Below are 24069 nucleotides of genomic sequence, written 5' to 3' on the forward strand. Positions count from 1 at the left end.
TGCGGAAGACGTGGGTTTGATCCCTGGGTCGGGAAGATCCCCTGGAGGAGGGCATAGCAACCCACTCCAGTATTCTTGCCTGGAGAATCCCATGGACAGAGGAGCCTGGTGGGCTACAGTTCATGGGGTCGCCAAGAGTCAGACATGACTGAGTGACTAAGTACAGTACTGACGAAAGAACAGGCAAATAGGCCAGTGTCACAAACTAGAGACCCAAGAAGTAGATCCACATAAATATAGTGAACTGATTTTTGTAAAGTAGCTAAGGCAATGAAATGGAGCAAAGATAGTCTCTTCATCTTTGCAAAAAATGGTGCTGGAATAACTGGCCATCCACATGAGACAAAAATGAATGTAGAAAGACCTTATATTCTTCACAAATTAACTCAAAAGGGGGCACAGACCTAAATGTAAAATACAAAACTGTAAAACTCCTAGAAGTAGAGAAAGCCTATGTGATTTTAGGTATAGGGATGCCTTTTTATTTTTACTTATTTATTTTTTAGTATGATTTATTTGGCTGTGTCGGTCTTAGTTGCAGCAGGCAGGATGTCTCATTGCCTTTCATTGCACCATGTTGGATTCTCTCTAGTTGTGGCAGAGGCTTAGTTACCCCACAGCATGTGGGATCTTAAATTCCCCAGCCAGGGATCTAACCTGTGTTCCCTGCATTGGAAAGTATATGTTTGTTTGTTTGTTTTTAATCCACTTTTATTTTCCTTTTCCTCCTCACATACGGAACTTTTCTACACACTGAATTTCTTGCATCTGTAAGGTCATTTGATGCTGGTCAGGTACCATTTTATCCCCTAAAATAACTTTGCTGGCATCAAAATATGACAGTTAACCAGTGTTAAATCTCTAAAAATATTTGCATAGCACAGCACATTAAGTTTTAGACACTTGGCCATCAAACCACATAAAAATTGGACAAGACCCCCAACCTACATGTTCAGAATCAGGTGTTCACAGTCCCTATCTGGTGACTGTACATGGTTCAAAAGGCAGCAGAGGCAACAGGCAGTTACCGCAAAGGACACGGACCTCTGTTATCCGGAAGCACACTATGTGATGCCAGTGTCAGGTACCACTCCACCTTTTTCTCCAAGGCGGTCTCATAATTCTGGAATGGCAGGTCCGGCTGATACAAAATGAAGACAGACAACACAACGTTTACTCTGTGGAGACATCCTAACTCCTTCCATGCATGGTGATCTTGCATGCAACTCGTCCTAAAAACTTGTCATGGTCATTCTGGGTTTATAGGTTGGGTGATCCATCAATCTTGCACTCAACTATTACTTCTTTTACATCACCATCCCTACCAAAGCTGAGCTGGACGGCAACCAGTGGCTGCGCGTAGCACCCATGCAGTTTTGTTTTGTTTTCCATAATATGGAAGTATTTTAAATCTATCTTTCCATTGGGAGGATAAGTTGATAGAACTGCTGTGTTCTCACTTTTTGTAATACAGTCTATCCTTGGTTCTCCTTGAGGCTTTAATACAATTATCCTGCTCATTTTCACAAGAATACAAGGGTTTCCTGATTGGTAGCCAAAGGTGGGCTCATCCACACCACCGTATGCTTCACGTAAAGCAAGAGGAAACATATGCTGTGTATGCCGGACCCTTCTGCTCCAAAAACTTCCATTGGTACGATCTGTGAGATTCTTCTGTTCTTCTAAGCCATACGGCTTTAAAACTTTCTTAAGGTCATCCATGTACCCTTGATAGGATTCTGAATAAGACAGGCTGAATGAAAAATCCAACGCTGGCACCGGTTTTGGAAAACCCATAAGTCCTGGACTAGGAATCTGGTCACGCTATTTTGGAGCCATCTTCGTTCAGAGTCTGAAGCATGGCCCACATTCTGAATGAAAAGCGTGCAGCCAGGAAAGCGTAAAAGACGTGGTAGAAGATCAAGGTCAAAACCCCAGCTCTTGGCCTTGAGCCCCAGGAACTCTCTGGTGGTCTGGCTGTAGATGAAGAGCTTCCACTCGGGCAGGCTCCAGTTGAAGGACTTCTTTTCTCTCTTCATGGTGTGTGTGCCTGCTCCGAGCGGAGCCTCGGGGCGGAAGCTGCGAGGAGGGCGGAGGCGCATCCCTGTTAGGGCAGAGCAGCCCTGAGACGTTGGCGGAATGCGCATCGGCTCAAACAGGAAAGGTGGTTTTTTGTTTGTTTTTTGTTTTTCCCGTTATTATTTTTTTTATTGAAGGATAATTGCTTTACAAAATTTCATTGTTTTCTGTCAAACCTCAACATGAATCAGCCATAGGTATACATATATCTCCTCCCTTTTTAACCTCCCTCTCATCTCCCTCCCCATCCCACCCTCCCAGGAAAGTGTATTCTTAACCACTGGTGGTGGTTTGTTCAGTCGCTAAGTCGTGTCCAGCCTTTTGTAACTCCGTGGGCTGCAGCATGCCAGGCTTCCCTGTCCTTCCCTCTAACCCAGAGTTTGCTAAAACTCACGTCCATTGAGTCAGTGATGCCATCCAAGCATCACACTCTCTGTCGTCCCCTTCTCCTCCTGCCCTCAATCATTCCCAATATCAGGGTCTTTTCTAATGAATTGGCTCTAGGAATCAGGTGACCAAAGTATTGGAATTTCAGCTTCAGCATCTGTCCTCCCAGTGAATATTCAGGGTTGATTTCCTTTAGGATTAACTAGTTTGATCTCCTTGCTGTCTAAAGGGCTCTCACCAGGGACATTCTGTCGATTCCTTTTTAGATATAGAATCAAAGGCACCATCCACGAAAGAAATAGTATTTACTTCATTGAAATCGAAAACTTCTAACCTGTAAAAGACAATATCAAAAGACAAGTCAAGACTTAAAATGTTTACAAAAGACACATCTGAACAAACTAAGCATACTCTTGTTATACTATTGAGCAGTCAAGCTCCTTCATATGTATTCAAAGGAGTTACAAATTATGTCTATACAAAAACATGCACATGGATGTTTATAGCAACCTTATTTGTAACTTTCAAAACTTGGAAGCAACCAAGATGTCCTCAGTAGTTGAGTGTATAAATTGTGGTATATCCAGATGATGGAATATTATTCAGCACTAAAAATAAATGAGCTATGAAGTTATGGAACAACATGGAGAAATCTTAAACATACATTATTTAGTGAAAGAAGCCAACCTAAAAAAGCTTTGGTTTGATACCAAATATATGACCCTAGAAAGGGCAAAGCTTGGAGATATTAGAAAGACCAATGGCTGGTATGGTTGGAGGAATGGGGAAATTAATTGGTAGAGCACTAGAGATATTTAATACAGTGAAAATATTCTCTCATATTATCATGATGAATATATGTCCTTATACATTTATCTAAGCAGTGAGTGTTGATGTATGATAGATTTTACAACACTAAGAGTGAACCCTTATGTTTTTTGGATGATAATGATATATCAATGTAGGTTCATCCTTAGTAAAAATTAGCACTGAGCTGAGTGATGTGATAATTGAGGAGAATATGTATGTATGTAGGTGCAGAAATTATATGGGAAATTTCATTATCTTCCTCCCAATTTTGCTTAAAACTTATCTTTTATAAAAGTCTTAAAAATACATCAGAATTTGAAATTAAAAAGTGATGAAACTTCATCACAATTGCTAAATATAATATCAACTTATAAAATTTAGTGATTTTTATTTAGAATATTACTTAGTATAAAAACCAAAAGCAAGATTAATATAATTAAAAATCAAGAAAGCATTTTTTAAGAATTAATACACAAACAAGTCACAATAGATTATGAAGAACTGTCAATAAGTAACATAAAAAAAATCTAAATAAAGACAGAGATAAATCAGCTCATGAATAACATTGTATTTTAACATTGTATTTTAACATTGTAAAGTTTGTAATCACTTTTTCCAGTAATAGGTAAACATGTTTGTATTCAAGAGAAAAATTTAACTGTGTATTTTTGAAACTCTGTACATTTGGAATTTTAAAAGAGTAAAGGCTCTTTGATAATTAATTTCTTATAAGAACAGAAACAGAAATCAACTTAGCAGGTACACAAATATACTACAGAGCCATATCTTTTAAAACATTTTCTTTTCTTTCTTTTTGCCAAAAAATCAGGAAAATAAGACTGATGGAACACACTAGAAAGTTCAGAAACAGATGCACCCAGGAAGATACAGCAATAAAGGTACCTGAAATAAATGAGGAGGGGTGGAATATTTAGGATTTGATTTAGAACAATCTGGCACACCACATGCAAGAAAAAAATGGCCCATATTTTGTTATAAAAAAATGTAAAAAGAATTAAGATTGTGGGGCTAATTATAGAAAATTCCAGATGATAAATCAACAAATAACTGCAATCTTGAGTCAGGAAAACAGATTTTAGAAAGCTAAAAAGAATAATTCATAAGAAGAAAATATAATGATTAGAGTGCATAAAAACCAGTGACTATATTCAATGTAAAATTTTATAGTATGTTAATTAAAGCCAGATAGTCACACAATTTAAATTATATGTAAAGCATCTGTACAATGTCTAAAATAATTGGAATGCAGTGCAAAATGGCACAGACTATAGGTCATTGCCTGTTTTCAAATATTGGCACATATTTGATTTTTATTGTTGTTTTTGTCATAGGCATATTTCTTAATGTCTTTGTGGATCAGATTTTTTTGATGTTCCAGTGTTATTTTGATCACTGTACTTTTATGGAAATTAATCAAGTTCATGCATGGGGTAATACTAGAACAGTGCATGGAATATAAACATCTAAATAAATAGTTATTAATATGCATTAAAATATAAGCTATTATTTTAAGTCTTATTACTTATATTATCATCTTTTACTGACAAAGGCATATAATTTAGATCATCAAAGGGATATTTAAATTCAATAAGATAAATACAAGACAACAAATAGATATATGGCCACAGATATAATTAGGCAATTCATAAATGGGGAAACAGATAATTAATAAGTAAAGCATATCAAAGTTAAAGGATACACAATTATTGTTTTCTCTTTCTATCATCCGTGCAATTTGCATGTAGCTTACATTTATTGTTTCATGTGATTTAATTGACAGATTTTTAAACTGTACATAATTAATGGAGAAGTGGATCTTAAATTGTTTGCCGTCTCATCATTTATGAACAGAGTATAAAAACTCCTTAATCTCAGAAGTAATCAGGGAAATGCAAATTTGAGAAAAGAGAAAACTTTACACTCATGACATTGACCCACATACTAAAAAAGTTAAGTTACAAAAATGTCTGATGACGATTTGGAAAACAGAATGCATCCTGCGGGCTTCCCTTGAGCCTCAGTGCTGGATACTGCTTGCCTGCCAATGCAGGAGACTTGGATTTGATCCTTGGTCCAGGAGGATCCCACATGTCATGGAGTAACTAAGCCCATGAATCACAGCTCCTGAGCCTGTACTCTAGAGTCCAAGAGCCACAAATACCGAGGCCTGCACACCCTGGAGTCCATGTTTCATGACAGGAGAAGCCACCACAATAAGAAGCCTGCACACCCCAGCCAAAGAGCAGCCCTGCTCACTGCGACTAGAGAAAAGCCCTCAAAGTAAAAAATAAATAAATAAATACAATCATTAAAAAAAGAAAAAGAAAGCATCTTGTATCTCTAATGGGAGTATAAGTTTGTCAACAACCCTGGAAAGTCATCTGGGAGTACGCAATGAAAGTGGTTATTTGTATACCACAAGACTCACCAAAATTTTCTATCTTATCTATCTAATCTCCATTGTATACATCCAAGAGAAGTTATTACAAAAGTACTTTAAAACACTTCGCATTGGTAACTGTAATGTATTTGGGGATTTCAAGGTCATTTAGCAATAACCTAGGATTTCATCCTATGCAAAAATCAGACATAAACTACAGAATATAGTCATCAACAAACTAGATATATACACAACAGCATAGGTTGCACTAGCATACATAATGATGAATGAGAAAAATCAAGAAGTGAAAAATATATTCGTGTAAATTAAATGTTACATACAGGCTAAAATACACAACTAAATATGTGTGTTCAAATGCCTATACGAATAGACATACAACATTTTTTTAGTAGAACGTCTAAATGGGAAGATCCCTTGGAGAGGGACGTGGTGGAGACTTGCCTGGAGACTTGCCTGGAGACTCCCCATGGATGAATGAGACTTGCAGGCTACAGTCCATAGGGTTGCAAACACTGAAGAGACTGACTTAGTGCTCCTGGAGTTAGGGAAATAGCAGTGCGGATTTAGGAATAGAGTGGAAAAAAAATAAAAGAAAGGAACTGTCCATTTTTGGCCCTCTGATGATAACATATTATGAACAAGAGCACAAGTTTGATATTTTAAGTTAGACAATTAATGAATGAACATTATACTGGTTTGGGGCTTGAGATTCTGTTTCCTTTATGTTTGGTTTATTTCTGCACTAATTGTACATATTAGGTGCTGCTAGTAGTAAAGAACCCACCTGCCAGTGTAGGAGATACTAGACATGGATTTAATTCCTGGGTCAGGAAGATCCCCTTGGAGAAGGGCACTGTGACCCACTCCACGACTCTTGTCTGGAGAATCCATTGGACAGAGGAGGCTAGTGGGCTATGGTCCATAGGGTTGCAGAGTTGGCCACAACCTAATTGACTTAGCACTCAGCAAGCATATATTCGCTTTAAATCTGATCTTCTGAAGTTCTCACTCCCTCACTGTATTCATCATTTCCCAAACTTCTTGCTGGAGGAGGTCATGGCGAGGACTTGACTGCTGGTTGACCTGCAAGCTGGACCCAGGCAATCAGAGATTCTCTCCACCCACCAGCCCTCCACCCTCCCCGCAGAATGTATGTTCCCACCCATCATTCCAATGCTAAGAGCTATTTAAAAGACACAGCTTTGAGAGAGTGAAGTGTTGTTGAGACCATCTGGACTGAATATGTGACCAAACCCAATTAAGGCCTCTGTATAAACTTTTAAGATTCTGATAGGCAGATGCTGAGAACTACTTGTCTTGTGGCTGCCAAGACAAGTTTCATGTGTAAAGTTCCCTTGCTTATTAAGCCTGCCACTTATTAACCGAGACTGGTCTGCCTCTTCTACTCTTTGTTTGGTCTCTTCTTGCCCTTCTCGTACAGGGACCAGTTTCGAATTTCACACTGGTGTCAAACCAGCAATAGTGGAGTAAGCCAGGAGACTGAAGAAATGGGTCTTAGGAAAGAGGCATCCACAGGGGAAATCCCAATGGTGGTGCTCAATCACTCAGCCATGTCCAACTCTTTGCAGCCCTATGCACTCTAGCCCTCCAGGCTCCTCTGACCATGGAATTGTCCAGGCAAGAATACTGGAGTGGGTTTCCATTTTCTACTCCAGGGGATATTCCCAACCCAGGGATCAAACCCGGATCTCTAGTGTCTCGAGCTTTCACAGGCAGATTCTTTACCACCTGGGAAGCCCAAATAGGCCATGAACCTCTACATGGGGTGTTGTGACACCTAGGATAGATGTCTGTAGACTATGTGGATGCTCTAAAAATGTTGGCTGGTTTGATGCCTGTGTGTGAGGAACTGTACGCTGTGGCAAAGAGAGGAAATAAAGGCCTGTGCAAGGAGCTGGCCTTTGCCACAGGCTATTCGGCTGGCCACAGATCCTCAACTAGAGGTTGAAGGCTGAGTTAGAAAGCTGGAAGAAGAGCTAAGATTAGAGGGGAACTCTGCAAACTTTGGGGCTGACAAACAAGATGGGAGAGTAGGATATTATGTCTGAGACCTCAGCTTGCCATTTTGTGAGGCTGTGCTGTGCTTAGGCACTCAGTCATGTCCGACTCTTTGTGACCCCATAAACTTGGCCTATCAGGCTCCTCTGTCCATGGGGATTCTCCAGGCAAGAATCCTGGAGTGGGTTGTCATGCCTTCCTCCAGCGGATCTTCCCAAGTCAGGGATTGAGCCCAGGTCTCCAGAATTGCAGGCAGACTCTTTACCATCTAAGCCACCAGGGAAGCCAAGAATACTGGAGTTGGAAGCATATGGAGAGCACAATCTGCTTTGGATTCAGGTTTGGCCACTGTGGCAAAGCCTGTGGGACCCTGAGAAGAGGGATTCTTTGGAAAGTGAGAAAAGCAAGAAGGAATATATGGTGAGCGTTGACACTGAAATGGACAAAATATTCCATACTGCCTGATCCCCAGTACAAAAGGAAACCAAGACACCAGCAACAATCCCAGTCAATGGGGCAACTCCCAATTCAGGAAATGGTGATGATGAGAGAATGTATTCCCACTGAACTTGTTGGTATTGCCCCCGTGTTCTAGCAAAAGGCCAGGAAAAGCATTCAGGCATCGTTAGCGAGGCTATGGGATACCTGACGGGGGTGGGGATGGTGTGGTGACAGCTTTTCTCTGACTTGGGGCAGGAAGCACGGAAAATAAGCAATATTACTGTGCACCGTGCTCTCAGGCATTGCCTGCATAGTGCTCAGGGGTTCAAGGTATTCACTTCCTTTTAGATTGCATTCTTCTAGCCTGCAGGAGGCTTGGCCCAATGAAGGGGATCTCCCTGGGCACATGGGGCCTTATAAGTCTATAAAGGAGGTACAAAAATCTCATAGGGAGTTGGGAATGAGATAGTCTGTCTAGGTCCCTGTGTTTGAAGGCCCTTAAAGAACCGACCTGTCAATGCAGGGGACATAAGAGATGGAGGTTCAATCCCTGGGTAGGGAAGATCCCCTGAAGGAGGGCATCTCAGTCCACTCCAGTATTCTTGCCTGGAGAATCCTATAGACAGAGGAGCCTGGTTGGTTACAGTCCATGGGATTGCAAAGAGTCAGCCGCAACTGAAGTGACGTAGCATGCACAGTCAGACCACATTCATTTCAAGAATAAAAGCCAAGATATGCCAGTTCACCCCCAACACCTGGTATAAATGCCAATATCCACAGTGAATCCAGATGTGGGACAAAACATATAATGTTGAACGATCCATTGCTGATCTGAGGGGAAAATGATAGATCCTGGGAATGGATATAAGTTGTGGGGAAGCCATAAGATAGAGAGGAAGCTAAAAACTATAACACCACCTTGATTAGATTCTTCACTATGGGATAATCTACTATTTTTGTAATTATTTTATAGGTTTCTCATATTCACATATTTTTTATTTCTGCAAGAAATTTGTCAACACGGTTTTGGGGAGATTTTTATATCTTGTCATTTTATTGATAAGAAATTATAATTTATCTAGTTGTATTCCTTTATGTATGTTTTAAAAATGTATGCCTACACATTTTTCTTGATTTTGATTGCCCTAAGTTTTGTGCGTGTTATATTCAAAAATTGCACTATTTTTTCAATTATATAATTCATACTTTAATTCTTAGTAATTTACTTTTTCCTTTTTTAAAATAGCTTCCTGACTAGAAAACTTAGTTGCTATATTTTAAGTTTTGTACCTCTTTTGGCAGAACAGCTTTTCTGTTTTTTGGATGTAATTATTTCACTTTCATTCCATCATTATAAGAAGATATGTTTATAATTTAACATTAGTTTTTGTAGATGTCTGATTTTATTTCATTGTCTTCAGGGAGAATGATTTGTAAGAAGGTGGATTTTGAAATTTTGTTGACCTTTATTTTGTGACCTAATGTATCATCAGATTTTCTTTGTGGTTTCTGTGAATTGGAAATAAAATCAGTTATAGCTTTGTTGATTATAAAGTTATTTATGTAAGTATTATATTTAGTTATTATACAGATCCTCTGTATTTTGCTTATATTTTGACTTGGTTTCTTGGTGTCAAAAATCAGCCTATAAGAGAATTCTGTATTAAAGTTTTGCAGATGCAACTTAGCTTCATAATTTTTCAGGTCTTTAAAAAATAAATAGAACATAGATGAATTTTGACATTTTAAAATTTCGTGTTTAATCTTTTACTTGAAAGATGATTTTATCAGTTCACAAAATGATAAATAAATATGATTTGTCCTGTAATCTTAGTTTTTGTTTTATCCTTGCCTTCCTTTTCACATACTCATATGGTTCCATATTTTAAAATTTAAAAACTTTGATAGAGAATTTAGTTTGATAAATGCTTATGCTAATATTTAGATTATTCTTTTCTCTAAATAGTTGGCCATCTGTAACCTATGATTAGCACTTTATTTTTTTGCATTGCTTTTCAATTGGTCTTTATATAATAATTATCCATATTATTAGTGTCTATTATTATTCACTCCCTGTATGGGCTCAGTTACTAAGACTTGTTTGACTCTCTACAATTCCACGGACTATAGCCCACCAGGCTCCTCTGTTCATGGCATTTTTCAGGCAAGAATATTGGAGTGGGTTGCCATTTCCTCCTTCAGGAGATCTTCCTGATGTGGGGATTGAACCTGCATCTCCTGCACTGGCGGGAGGATTCTTTACCACTGAGCCACCTGGGAAGCCCATTACTATTCACTAAATTTCATTAATCTGCATAATTGTGAGCCAGTGTCAAAAATATCTAATTATTACAACTTTAATCATCTTGTTATTCATTTTTTAAATAATTTTCTCATCTATCCAGCTATAATTTACTATTTATATAATACTGAGATTTTTTTCTTATTTAATGATCATTATATAGATGTATTGAGCTTAATTTAATAGATAAAAGAACATTCTATTTATAATGTTTACAACATTGAGTATTTATATTCAAGAAAAAATTATGTTTCCATTCTTAATACTTTTCTTTTTTTATTTCTAGTTCAACTTTTCAATTATCTAACCTAAGTCTTGCATACCCTAAAGTGTCACCTTCTTAACTATTGTTACTATAAATATTTCTTTTCTATATTACATTATTTTAAAAAGCAATTGCTGGTATTGAATGCTAGTTAGAGTGTTTATTTTTCTTTTAAAATTAATATGTTCAAAAAAAAATTAAAAAAAAATAAATAAAATAAAATTAATATGTTCATTCAATATAGTTGTGTAAGTCCAGAAATTTTCTCAAAGTTTGTAGGCCCAGATTACAACATAGATTCAATTCAGATAATTTGTCAAATGAGAGTGTTAATAAAAAAGAAGGAAAAAGAGATTCAAAATATTAATGTGACAAGTTTTCATTATGCAAAACAGAATTATGGAGATGGAGAAATTTAGAACATAAAAGTGGATTTGAGTCTCAAAAAGATAGAATTTCTGTGAGTGTAATTGACCTAGAAGAAAAAAGGAGTGACTAGAAATTTCTGAGGAGAATTTAGTGTCACATTAGGAGACACTAAGGAAGTGGGGAGAATGTAAATAAGCAGAAGAGGGAACTGATTTTTCAGGAATTTGGTTGACACATCTTTATCAACATGAAGTTACCAAGCATAATGGAACAGTTTGGGGGATACAACAAGGTTGTCTCATCAAGTTTCTGATTGTTATCTTGAATTATTCTCATGGGTTTTACAGATGCCAAATTAAATCTTGTAACAAAATCATATTACTGCATATTTTTTTCCAGTTACCTTACATCTTTTGTATTTCTCTAGACTAATTGTACTGAAAAACCATCATCATCATTACGTACCCAGTGTCTTTAATAGACACATATCTATTCTAATATTTAATGAATATTCCAAACACATTTCATTGTTTTTTATTATTTTTAATGAGGAGAAATTTATTCAGACATTTATTTCATAATGTAATTGTGTCTGGGAACTGAATAGTCAGAAAAGACTTATGATAGGCTAGACTGAGGACTAATTTAAAGAATGAAAATAGTCTACATTTTTTCACTATATAAATTCTACATGTATAGGAGAACAGTATGGATTTTCCTTAAAAATAGAGCTACCATATGATCCTACATTTCCACTCCTGGGTATGTATCCAGAAAAAATCATGATCTGAAAGGATACACACACCCCAATGTTCTTTGCAGCACTGTTTGCCATAACCAAAACATTAAAACAATCTAAAGGTCCATTGACAGAAGAATAAAGACGATGTGGTGCATATATACAATGGAATATAACTCAGTCATTATAAAGAATGAAATAATACCATTTGCAGCAATATGGATGGACCTACAGAGTCCATACTGAATGAATGAGGTCAGACAGAGAGAGTTCATACTGAATGAACATGTGACAGTGCCTACATGGGAAATCTAAAAGAAATGATACAATTGAATTTGTTTACAAAAGAGAACCAAACTCACAAACTTGGAGAGGGAACTTAGAGTTCCCAGGGAGGAAAGGGTAGGGGGAAGAGACTGTGTGGGATTGATATGCACACACTGCTATATTTAAAATGGAAAACTAACAAGGATCTATTTACAGCACAGGTTACTCTGCTCAATGTTACGTAGCAACTTAAATGGGAAAGGAATTTGAAAAAGAATAGATATATGTATATGAATAAGTGAATCACTTGGCTGTCCACCTGAAACTATCACAACATTGTTAATAATACTTCAATATAAAATAAAAAATGAAAAATAAATTATATATATATAATTTTATACATAAATACACATGTAAATATATATAAATACATATGTGTGTGTATGAACTATGCAGTATGACCTCCTCTACTTCACTGTTGTCAACTCTTAAAACGTGGAGAAAGTACACAGATATACATGTTTGCAGTCAAATATATATGTATTTAATATATGTATGCAGTTAAATATATATACATGCACACACACACACACACACACACACACACACACACATATATAATTAACACAGAACTTGTATTTCTTATTTGTTTTGGCAACTGATGTCAAACTTTAAGACAAATAAAATGGCAGCTCAATTATGAAATAGTCTAACATAATGACATAGTTCACCAATTGATTTTGTTCAATTAAAGAATCCATCACTTTGTGCAATTAATTTTACTAAATTGTCACTAAACTGCCCAATTTGCTTATTTCAGTTTATTCATTTGAACAGAGTTAGATGGATATTTTCTAAAATTCATAAAAATTGGAAACCAAGGTCAAATCACCATTATAACAAAATAGAAGACATCAGGTTTATAACTGGCAAAATATCTCCTGCACTATCCTAAAAGGAATCTCCCTGTCAGAGATTGTGAATTATGTCATTTAGAAATTATTGAAAAATAGCACAAATATCAATAGGGAAAATGCTAGAATGCCCAATTACATTAACAAGAAAATATTACACTGCATATATAAAGTTGAAATGTTTTCAAGTGGTGTAAATATATTTAATTTCAAATATTACTGGCTCAGATATAAAATAATAAAGTAAAAATGTATACAATATTTAAGTATAGAGCATATCTTTGATAATTTATAAGTAACATTTTTCCATAATTTTCTTTTGAAATAACTTGAACTAAAGATAAAGCATCATTCAGATCTGAATGAGGATAAACAACATATCCTTTCTCCCTTCGACTGCATCTGTTTATCCTGCAATGTTCTCAAATAAGAGACTCGGGGAATCCAAGAACTGTCCCCTGATTTTGGCTCAGAAACATAGGTTGTCTGGATGAAAGAGGATTCAGGTTTTAGCAAAATCGGCAGTGTACTTGAAGATTAGCCATTAGCTTCAAATACATGCCAACAGTAGCAGCTGGCCTTTAAAAGACTCACATGTTCATTTCATTTCTGCTCATTGATTTATCTAAAATGAGTGAAGAAGAATAAACAATAAGAAAAGGAGGACATGAGTATCTTTACAGTGTTTTTCACTGTTCTGGAGTTAAATTTAATTATTTTTGTCATTTAAGGATCAGTAAATTTGCATGTAATAGTGAATATTTGGGACCATATCTCAGAAATTTTCTCAGACAACAGTCTTCATATATTATGTACTATGTGTATGTATATATGTGTGTATGTAAGTATGTTGGTATGTGCCATACAAGTATGTGAAAGGGGAGAAGGAAAAGGCAACCCACTCCAATATTCTTACCTGGAAAATTCCATGGACAGAGGAGCCTGGTGGGCTACAGTCCATGGGAATCGCAAAGAGGCAGACACAACTGGGCAACTTTCACATACATATATACATACACATGCACGTAGATATATGCATACACATACATATATATACACATGCACACATATACACATGCATATATATACAAACATAAAAAGTTTACAATGAATATGAAAAGTAGAAGCAATGTATTAAAGATGCATAATTTGCTGTCTCTCTTGACTATATATCAAGATTACATAGCTAATTATATGTAGAGGTGCTGGTAAGTAACTATGATAGCTGGCTATCAACATTATTTTAATACCATATATAAAAATCCAAGGTGGCACCGTCAGTAAAGAATTTGCCTACCAATACAGGAGACACAAGGGGTGTTGGTTCACTCCCTGGGTCAGGAAGATCCCCTAGAAGAGGAAATGGCAACCCATTCCACTATTCTTGACAGGAAAATCCCATGGGCAAAGAGCCTGGCTGGCTACAGTCCATGGGATCAAAAAAAAAAGCCGGACACGAGTTAATGACTAAACAACAATGACAAAGATCACTTTAGCAATGATAGCTATCCAACAGTGGATGGAAGGATTTGGGACATAAGCCTAGAGACCTAGAGACATAGAAGGATATGACTGGGGACTGTCCTGGGGCTTCAAGGGGCACCTCTGTAGCTAAGCATGTTTAGAGAAAATCTGTAAAAAATATGTGGCATGTCATTTCTAAAGATGGGAAGGGTTTATAAGAGTGAGAGTTCACTCAATAGTTTGTAACAACCTAACCACCTTTTTTCAATCTCCCTTGACATTATACTTCCAAATGATATCATTTAATTTGCATAAAAGTTCTTCCAAATGGCAATGTGTTGTCTTAAGAAACAGAAAATATGGAAATTCAAGAAGATATCTGCAGTGTGTTTTGCAAATCTGTGAGTTGAATAAATTTTGAAATCATTAAAAATAAAGTGAGAAAATTTCCTCTTCTCACAGGATCTATCATTATGAGAACATCTGGCATTTGGAAAACAGATATTAAAATAAAATTCATGAAATTTTACAATATTGTGCACATTATATAATTGATCTTTTTAAGCAGATTTTTCAAGTTAGCTGTTCTTGTTTTCCTTTCAAAACATATTTTACATGACCAAAACTTTCTATGCTACATTAAAAATATTTTAATGAGAGAATTATAGTATGGTTTTTAAAGAAAATTAAAAGCATAATAACTTCATGGTTTGAGAAATTATTTAAGACAAATAAAAAAATATACATCATATTCCCAGGAAGGAAATAAACTAAAATATCACCACCGGATAACATCTTTTATCTTCTTGGAGAAGCAGCTGTGTGTTGTCATATATCTGCACTGTTTGAAAAACAAAATGCATAATTATTGGTCATTAAGACAGTAAGGTTATTCCGTGCACATGCCAGTCTTGTTGATGTCCCCATGCAAGGGGATTCTTGCCTAATAGTAAAAGCAGAAACAACGTTTTATTTTAACAGCCATGAAAGGCCATGTGAAATCATAATTTAGAGTGAGTTTTCTTCAGAGTCCTTAATTACAGGTCACTTCAGTGGTGCAGCAGATGGTAGAATGGTAAAGTGGATAACAAGACACAAAGACAGGTAGCAGTGAGACGGAGGGAATTTTTTCTAAGACGTCAGTCTTAGCATTTGGTGACATTGGGACTCCCAGGGCAAGATCATGGGTGGAGTCAGTGCTAATCTTAAATCACTTAAGAACTGATAATTGCCTTAAGTCTAACAATCAAGGGCTGTTAGCTATCACCTTGAGAAAAAAGTACACAGAGTTGTCTTTTGTAAACACAATACTATTTCTCATGGTTTTATAACTTTTTGTTAGGAATCAACAACTTAAAATACATGTCTGGTGAACCAAAAATAAAGAAATGAAACAGAAAATATTTGGAGAACTTAATTTGTATTAACCAGGACATTATTAAACACATCAGTATAAACCAGTATATATATTTTTATGATTCATACAGGAAAATATCTCATGATCTCTTTAAAATCAATTTCTGTTGGTTTGACTGTCCTTGGAGATGAAAGCAAGGTAGAGGCTAGGTTGTCCCAACTTTGAATGGAAGGACACAAGTGCCCCTGGGATCTAGTAATAGCTTATTTTAAAATTCTAGAACTCATCTACACCAAGATCACCAAATCAGTTTAAATACAATAAAAAAGAGTCTACAAGGAAAAAAAAATTAATACTAGAATTGGGTGAAAAGATTCCTCAAGAAAAAGCAAAGCCGGTAACAACCAGAGCAGAAACACAGCAGAACGCTCTTAAATTTTTCTTATTTGCTGCAGCGGATTAAATGGAGCTCCATTAACTAACCATGTCTAAAACTTTGAGAGTGAACTACTGTCTGGCATGATTGAGGAATTTTGTAATGCTCCAAATTTCACTAGAGCAGCACTCAACACTTCAGCACAATAGTGTGTATAAATACAAAATTAGAAAATAGGTAGTTCTTTTGTGTTTTAAAAATAAGAATCTAGACTCAGTAGCACATCTTTTATTTGGAATTGACTTTTTTCCCCCCAAAGTCAATGAGTAAAATTATGTTCAAACAATAATGACAATACTAACAAACAAAATGTGTTTATAAGCTCAGGATAAAAGCTCCCAATAATAAAAAAGACTCCATTTTCCTACTTTAGTCATACATTAAATTGATTTTAAAACAATGACATTATTGTGTCTTTATCTTTGAGTAGTATTCCTTAAGAAAAGCACAGGACAAAGGACAAGGAAAAAAAAAATTCCCTTTAATTAGGAAGAAAGTATTGCCTAAGTCTCAAAGTTAGCTGCTGCTGCTGCTGCTAAGTCACTTCAGTCGTGTCCGACTCTGTGCGACCCCATAGACGGCAGCCCATCAGGCTCCCCCGTCCCTGGGATTCTCCAGGCAAGAACACTGGAGTGGGTTGCCATTTCCTTCTCCAATGCATGAAAGGGAAAAGTGAAAGTGAAGTCACTCAGTCCTGTCTGACTCTTAGGGACCCCACAGACTGCAGCCTACCAGGCTCCTCCATCCACGGGATTTTCCAGGCAAGAGTACCAGAGTAGGGAGCCATTGCCTTCTCCGAGTTTATTGCTAAGTGGGAAGATATTTAGTAGACTTAGTAAGGACCAATCAAAGGGGGCAAAAAAAAAACTACTACGTTGACAAACTACAGTGCAACTGATCTAATACACACACACACATAATATACATATATAATAAGTCTCTTAATATTCCAATTACAGATAATGCAAATTTCACTGAATGTATTAGAATTTGGTTAACTTAAAACATTGTGCTGGTCTTATTATCTCAGAAAACTCAAGAATGCAATAGAGATAGTAAGAAATGATGACTTTTTCCTTCTTCTCTTATAGATTCTTTGGCTAGTCTGATAAATGATGTAAGACAGATTAATGAAAGAAAAACACATTTAATTTAATTTTGTACATATAAGAGGCTCAAGGACAGTCAGGTTTATTTGCCATCCTCCGCTAAGGAGAAGGGGGCAGGGCCTGGGGCTTCAAAGGTAAGTCCACTGGCAGCAAAATAAAAATGTTTTTCCTGCTGTCTTCAGGCTATCCCAGAGTCACCTACCATGAGCAACAAAGTCTCCGGAGACACCTTCTAGGAGGTGGTGCAGAAAGTGCAGGGGATCCAGCGTGGGAACTGGAAGCTTTTGGAGACGGTGGCGCTTCAGGTCAGTCTGAAGAACTATGACCCTCAGAAGGACAGATGCTTTGGGGACATGTCACGCTTAAGTCCTCCCCATGCCTGGGTTCTTTGTATGTGTTCTGGGGGACCAGCACCACTGTGACAAGGCCAAGGTTGTGGGTTTCCCCCACATGGACATGGTTAGACCCTGAAGAAACTCAACAAGAATAAGAAACTGGTCAAGAAGATGGCCAAGAAGTATGATGCCTTTTTTGTTTCAGAGTCACTGATCAAACAGATCCCACATTTCCTCTGTGGAGGCCTGAATAAGTCTGGCAGTTTCCTTCCTTGCTGATCCACAACGAGAATGTGGTGGTCAAAGCTAATGAAGTGAAGCATCAAGTTCTAGATAAAGAAGGTGCTGTGTCTGGCAGTAGCTTTTGGCCACGCAAAGATGACAGATGATGTATAAAGCATCCACTTAGCTTTCAAATTCTTGGTGTCACTGCTCAATAAAAATTGGCAAAAGCTCTGGGTTTTGAACATTATGAGCCCCATGGGGAAAGTCCAGTGCCTGTACTAAGGTACAAGCTTAATAAAGCATACACCCACCATTTATAAAAAACAACAACATGATTTTCCTGCCTTGTAGACATAATGGGACACAGAGAAAGCTTTGAAAAAAGATGTGTTGCTAAATTCTACCCAGACTATCAAAACCAGTTTATAATCTTTATAGTTATCTCTGTGATTACTCTTTTCTTGGTATAGACTCTCCCTCTAAATTCTTGTAGGCAGTTAAGGGGGAGGTAAAAAAAAAAAAAAACTTCTAGACTCTTTAGTCTCTTAAAACTAATCAGCCCAAAATAATGCTCATAACAAAGAGGCACATTTGGGGTGGCAGATTTTGCTCCCCTACAAGATCCATATGGTCTTAAATTTGCATGTGTCTTACAGTTCCTATTTTATTAAGATATTATAAAATTTCTAACAAATTAAAAGCATCAAATAATGCAAACACTTTGAAAAAGAATAACTAATCATGTCTCAAAACTAAAATTAAAATTTTACTAGATAGATTTTTGTGTTAATGCTAATCTAGCAAAAAAATCTCTATTACAGAAAAATGTTACATAAAGCCACAGAGATAACAATAAATAAATACAGTTGCTACTGCTGCCTGGGAGAGACATTCAGCATTGGTAAAGAGACTCTCTGCATTGGTAAAGCTCCCCCACATACTGTGGGGACTTCCCTGGTGGTCCAGTGGTTAAGAGTCAATGTTGCAATGCAGGGGATAAGGGTGTGATTCTCTGGTAAGTGAACTTAGATCCCGCATGCCATGGGCCTAAGCCCACATGTCACAACTAGAGACTATGTGAACCACAATGAAAGAAACTGCATGAAGCAAAGCTCCCTCATGCAGTCAAAAATAAATAAATAAATGACCATTAAAAAGAAGACATGCTGTTTATTTAAGAGCAGTATTTATTCTGATTGGCCTGTGCTTTTTCTTAAATAGTTGTTAGATATTTTGAATATCTTTGCTGATTTTGGCAAACTGTTACCATGAAATGGTAGAGACATGTTCATTTGAATTTTATGTTGAATTTCAATGTGTAGGCTGCCATCTCCTGCTAGTTCAAGACGTTAGGCACTGGGTCCGTGAGTGGCTTTATACTGTGGTCAACTAGTGGGGACAATCCTCTTTACCACATAAGGAGAATTTAAATTTATACTTGATTCAAGACAGGAATGTTCAAGAAGCCATTCCATGCTCCATGGGGTAGAAGCCATTGTACTATCTCAGGTCCAAAAGAAGGCATAAGTTAAACCATTGTGCTTTGAAGGTTAGAAAAGGAAAGCAGAGTTCTTTCTCCTCCACATAAAAGTTCCAGCATCAGCAGAGCTTATCCAAGTTTTCTTCAAGTAGCTTACACATCTCCCTAAATTTAGCTGATGAAATTACCTATCCCTATAAAAACTGATAACTTTCACACCCTCGTGTCCCCTGCCTTCCAAATGCCCCAGACTCTGTCTGTGGAGTGTGTATCTCCTTGAATTAACCTTCTTTTGCTTTACTGTGGCCTGTTCTTGATCCTTTCCTGTGTGATGCCAAGAACTTTCACTCAGTGGCTGTTCCAGGGACTTGCCTAAGACCTGGAATGTGACCATTCTCTCAGAGTCCACTTTTTTCCCTGTAACACCAGCCCCAAGTACTTCTCATCTTATTTTTTAATAGGGACATTGAACATGTAGTTGGTTTAGGAATAAGGTGGGCTCTTAATCCAATACGATAAGTGTTTTATAAAGAGATGATGATATGAAGACTGAGAAACCCTGGGAGAATGTTTAAAGGCAGAGATTGGAGTTTTGCACCTGCTGTAAGGAACACCAATGATTCTGGCAAAACAACAGAAGCCAAAAGAGTCTCTACTGATTTCAGAGGGATCATGGCCCTGTTGATACAGGAATTTCAGACTTTTAGGCTTCAAAACTGACAGAACACTTTTACATTGCTTGAGCTTCTTAGTTTGTGGAATTTCATCATGGCAGCCTTAAGAAACAATTATTTCCATCTAAGGAAATGTTCACTAATTAAAACTAATGTTAAACAATTATATTTTATGCCATTTACTTTCCTAGGAAGATTGCTTTTTGTGTTGATTCTTCCTCCACAATAATAAAAGTACAAGAGTAGAATATAGAATCCATGTCTTCCTTTTTCTACAATGTTTGTATTTAGTTCAGTCTTTAAAATGCCCAAATTCATGTTCTTACACAAAAAGATTTCAGACAAAACCCCTACAGTCCTCTTGAAAATGTTTCAGGTCCTGACATGCTTTATCAAGAAGTCAAGTCTCCTACACTACTTCTTAGACAAAGACAGATAGTCATATCTGGAATGGTCTACTTATAAATTACTTCTGTTAACAAAGACAAATGCAGTTTACTCCTTTATTTTTCTATAAAATTGCCTGTTACCTAGCAAGCCTTTATTAAATATTTCTTGACTATGTGATTATAGTAATATATGACTGGATGTAAAACAAAAAATAACTGTGCTAAGTAACAATGAAATTGTACTTAAGATTTGCTTTACAAAGTTTATTTGCTTTATAAACTACAGAAGGAAAAATTCAGATAGAGACATTATCTGTTTTTAAGGTAATAGCATATTGCTTGGGATATAGGAAGGAGCTATTATTATTATTTTTCTTTTTGCCTTTTATTTTGCCATTGTAGTTACGTAAACAAATATGCTTGGAGAGGGAAACAGTGATCATCTTCAAATGTTCTAGTACTTTTCCTTCAAGAATGAGTACAGATTCGGAAATGCCAAACATTAAGTCACTAATAGAATCATTCATAGTTAGGAAATAGGAAATATCCCTCTAGATTTGACTCACGATTATGATCATAAAATAGTTTGACCCTGAAGCACTTAAGAAGTGCCACACAGTGAAAGGATTATGTTAATTTGGATTATATATGGATCCAACTCTGGGAAAGCTATGTATAGTGAGGGTTCTGTTGCTGAATTATAAGTTGTTGGGTGCCTAGGCTCTGCAGACATTGAAAGATTTTCTGTTTAAAGGTAGGAAGCTAAAATGATTTCATGCAAGTTTTGAGGAAACTCTGAATGTTTGAACGTATTGTTCTCTATTATATTAGAACATGTATCCAAAATTTCAAGAAATCAGCTTCTGTTGTTTTATGAACAGTCCCAGAGATCATCTCTCTGGCATTCAAATAAATTGATGAGATTTATCCTTTTTAATTCAGTAAAAATATATTTAGACCTGGTAGAAGGGGAAACAACATAAAGGGTTTTAAAGAATATTTATAAATCCTTACATGCCTCTCAAACTATAACTCTGTTCCTCTTTATTTCTAAACTTTGAGGCATTTCTCACAGTTTCTGATAAATCAGATTTCATCCTTCTTGCTTTTGAGTATAGGTATATATTTTATATACTGTCAAGAGATGGGGATTCTTTATAATTCTTAAATAGATGGGAATACCGTACCACCTGACTTGCCTCCTGAGAAATCTATACTCAGGTCAAGAACTAACAGTTAGAACTGGATATGGAACAACAGACTGGTTCCAAATAGGAAAAGGAGTACATCAAGGCTGTATATTGTCACCCTGCTTATTTAACTTATATGCAGAGTACATCATGAGAAACGCTGGGCTGGAGGAAGCACAAGCTGGAATCAAGATTGCTGGGAGAAATATCAAGAACCTCAGATATGCAGATGACACCACCCTTATGGCATAAAGTGAAGAAGAACTAAAGAGCTTCTTGATGAAAGTGAAATAGGAGAGTGAAAAAGTTGTCTTAAAGCTCAACATTCAGAAAACTAAGATCATGGCATTCAGTCCCATCACTTCATGGCAAATAAATGGGGAAATAGTGGAAACAGTGAGGGATTTAATTTTATTGGGCTCCAAAATCATGGTAGATGGTGACTGCAGCCATGAAATTAAAAGATGCTTGCTCCTTGGAAGAAAAGCTATGATCAACCTAGACAGCATATTAAAAAGCAGAGACAATAGTTTGTGGACAAAGGTCAGTCTAGTCAAAGCTACCAGCTACCAAAGCTACCATAGCTATGGTAGTAGCTTTGACTACTACTCCTACCACTATTTTTCCAATAGTCATGTATGGATGTGAGAGTTGGACCATAAAGAAGGCTGAGCACCAAAGAACTGATGGTTTCAAACTGTGGTGTTGAAGACTCTTGAGAGTCCCTTGGACTGCAAGGAGAACAAAGCAGTCAATCCTAAAGGAAATCATTCCTGAATATTCATTGAAAGGATCGAAGTTGAGGCTGAAGCTCCAATACTTTGGCCACCTGATGTGAAGAACTGACCATTGGAAAAGATCCTGATGCTGGGAAAGATTGAAAGTGGGAGGAGAAGTGGATGACAGAGGATGAGATGGACATCACCGACTCGATGGACATGAATTTGAGTAAGCTCTGGGAGATGGTGATGAACAGGGAAACCTGGCGTGCTGCAGTCCATGGGGTTGCAAAGAGTCAGACACAGCTGAGCGACTGAACTGTACTGAATTGAACTGATATATTTTGCATGTGTATTATTTCTTAATATCATTTCCTAGATGTATTGGATTTGATGCACAAAGGAGAAAGAATGGATATGTAGTTGTCATTTTGAAAATAATGCCTAAAAGGTTCATTTCCAGGATTTGATAAATGTCATAAACTGTGACTGCTTGGACTTGGATCAGTATGTGTTAAAACCAGTTTTAATCTGATTTTACTCTGATCCTATCATTTCAGAGGCATCTTGTCACCAATTTCATCTCTTGGTATTTTAACACATACTCAGGTTGACTCACTAGAGGTGTGTCTTGAAGTACAAAGTGTTGTTTGAATTTTATACAGCACTAACATCCATGGAAAAGCACAATTAAAAAGAATTTATTCTTTACATAGTTAGCTGATTTCATTATTGACATCTACGCTTTTCAAGGGGTCTTGATTTTTTATGTTCAATTTAAAGCCAATATATTTTGTATTTTCGAGCCAACAAGACAAAAGAATTTCTGTAACTAATGAAATAAGATCTATTGCTCTCACAGACATGCGAGACAGAGGACGTGTAACTGACCACATTGTTTTTTTTTTCAATTATTTTTATTAGTTGGAGACTAATTACTTCGCAACATTGCAGTGGGTTTTGTCATACATTGACATGAATCAGCCATGGAGTTACATGTATTCCCCATCCCGATCCCCCATCCCACCTCCCTCTCCACCCGATTCCCCTGGGTCCTCCCAGTGTACCAGGCCCGAGCACCTGTCTCATGCATCCCAGCTGGGCCGGTGGTCTGTTTCACCATAGATAATATACATGCTGTTCTCTCGAAACATCCCACCCTCGCCTTCTCTCACAGAGTCCAAAAGTCTGTTCTGTACATCTGTGAACTGACCACATTTTAAGAAGGTGATTTGACTTTCATATCAGGATACATTTGGGGACCAACTTTGAACTATGATTTATTCCTTGAGGTTCCTGGAATCTTGTATTTTCACTAGTGAAAGGTCCTGATGAACTGAAATGCAGAGAAGCTTCTCCCATTTAAACACTTTCCACATTTACTATTTTCTCTCTATGTCTGAGACTAGTCAAGTTGTCAGACACAAATGAAAACAGACTTCCCTTTATGTAATGCTTTCTATGGTCCTAAAAATAGTAAGTCTTCCTGCTTGCCAGTACATGAGAAGCCAACTATTGTTTTCTTTTAGAATCACAGTATGAAAGTTAATATTAACTGGACTACGTTGTAGTTCCTTTTAAAGATGTCTGACAAGAAGCCACCAAAATCTTTGTAGGGAAATTGACCCAGACAATTTAGATGCATTAATTCATAAATCAGAAACAAAACTGCTTCAA

General features: G+C 36.8%; 2 pseudogenes; one reads left to right on the forward strand and one right to left on the reverse strand.

Annotated features, from left to right (window-relative positions):
- Positions 1–1191: 1191 nt before the first annotated feature.
- On the reverse strand, positions 1192–2147 carry LOC133046627 (sodium/potassium-transporting ATPase subunit beta-3-like; annotated as a pseudogene).
- Positions 2148–17583: 15436 nt separating this feature from the next.
- Positions 17584–18222, forward strand: LOC133046818 (large ribosomal subunit protein uL1-like; annotated as a pseudogene).
- Positions 18223–24069: the final 5847 nt, after the last annotated feature.

Source organism: Dama dama, chromosome 25 (genome assembly GCF_033118175.1).
Source record: "Dama dama isolate Ldn47 chromosome 25, ASM3311817v1, whole genome shotgun sequence".
Classification (NCBI taxonomy): domain Eukaryota; kingdom Metazoa; phylum Chordata; class Mammalia; order Artiodactyla; family Cervidae; genus Dama; species Dama dama.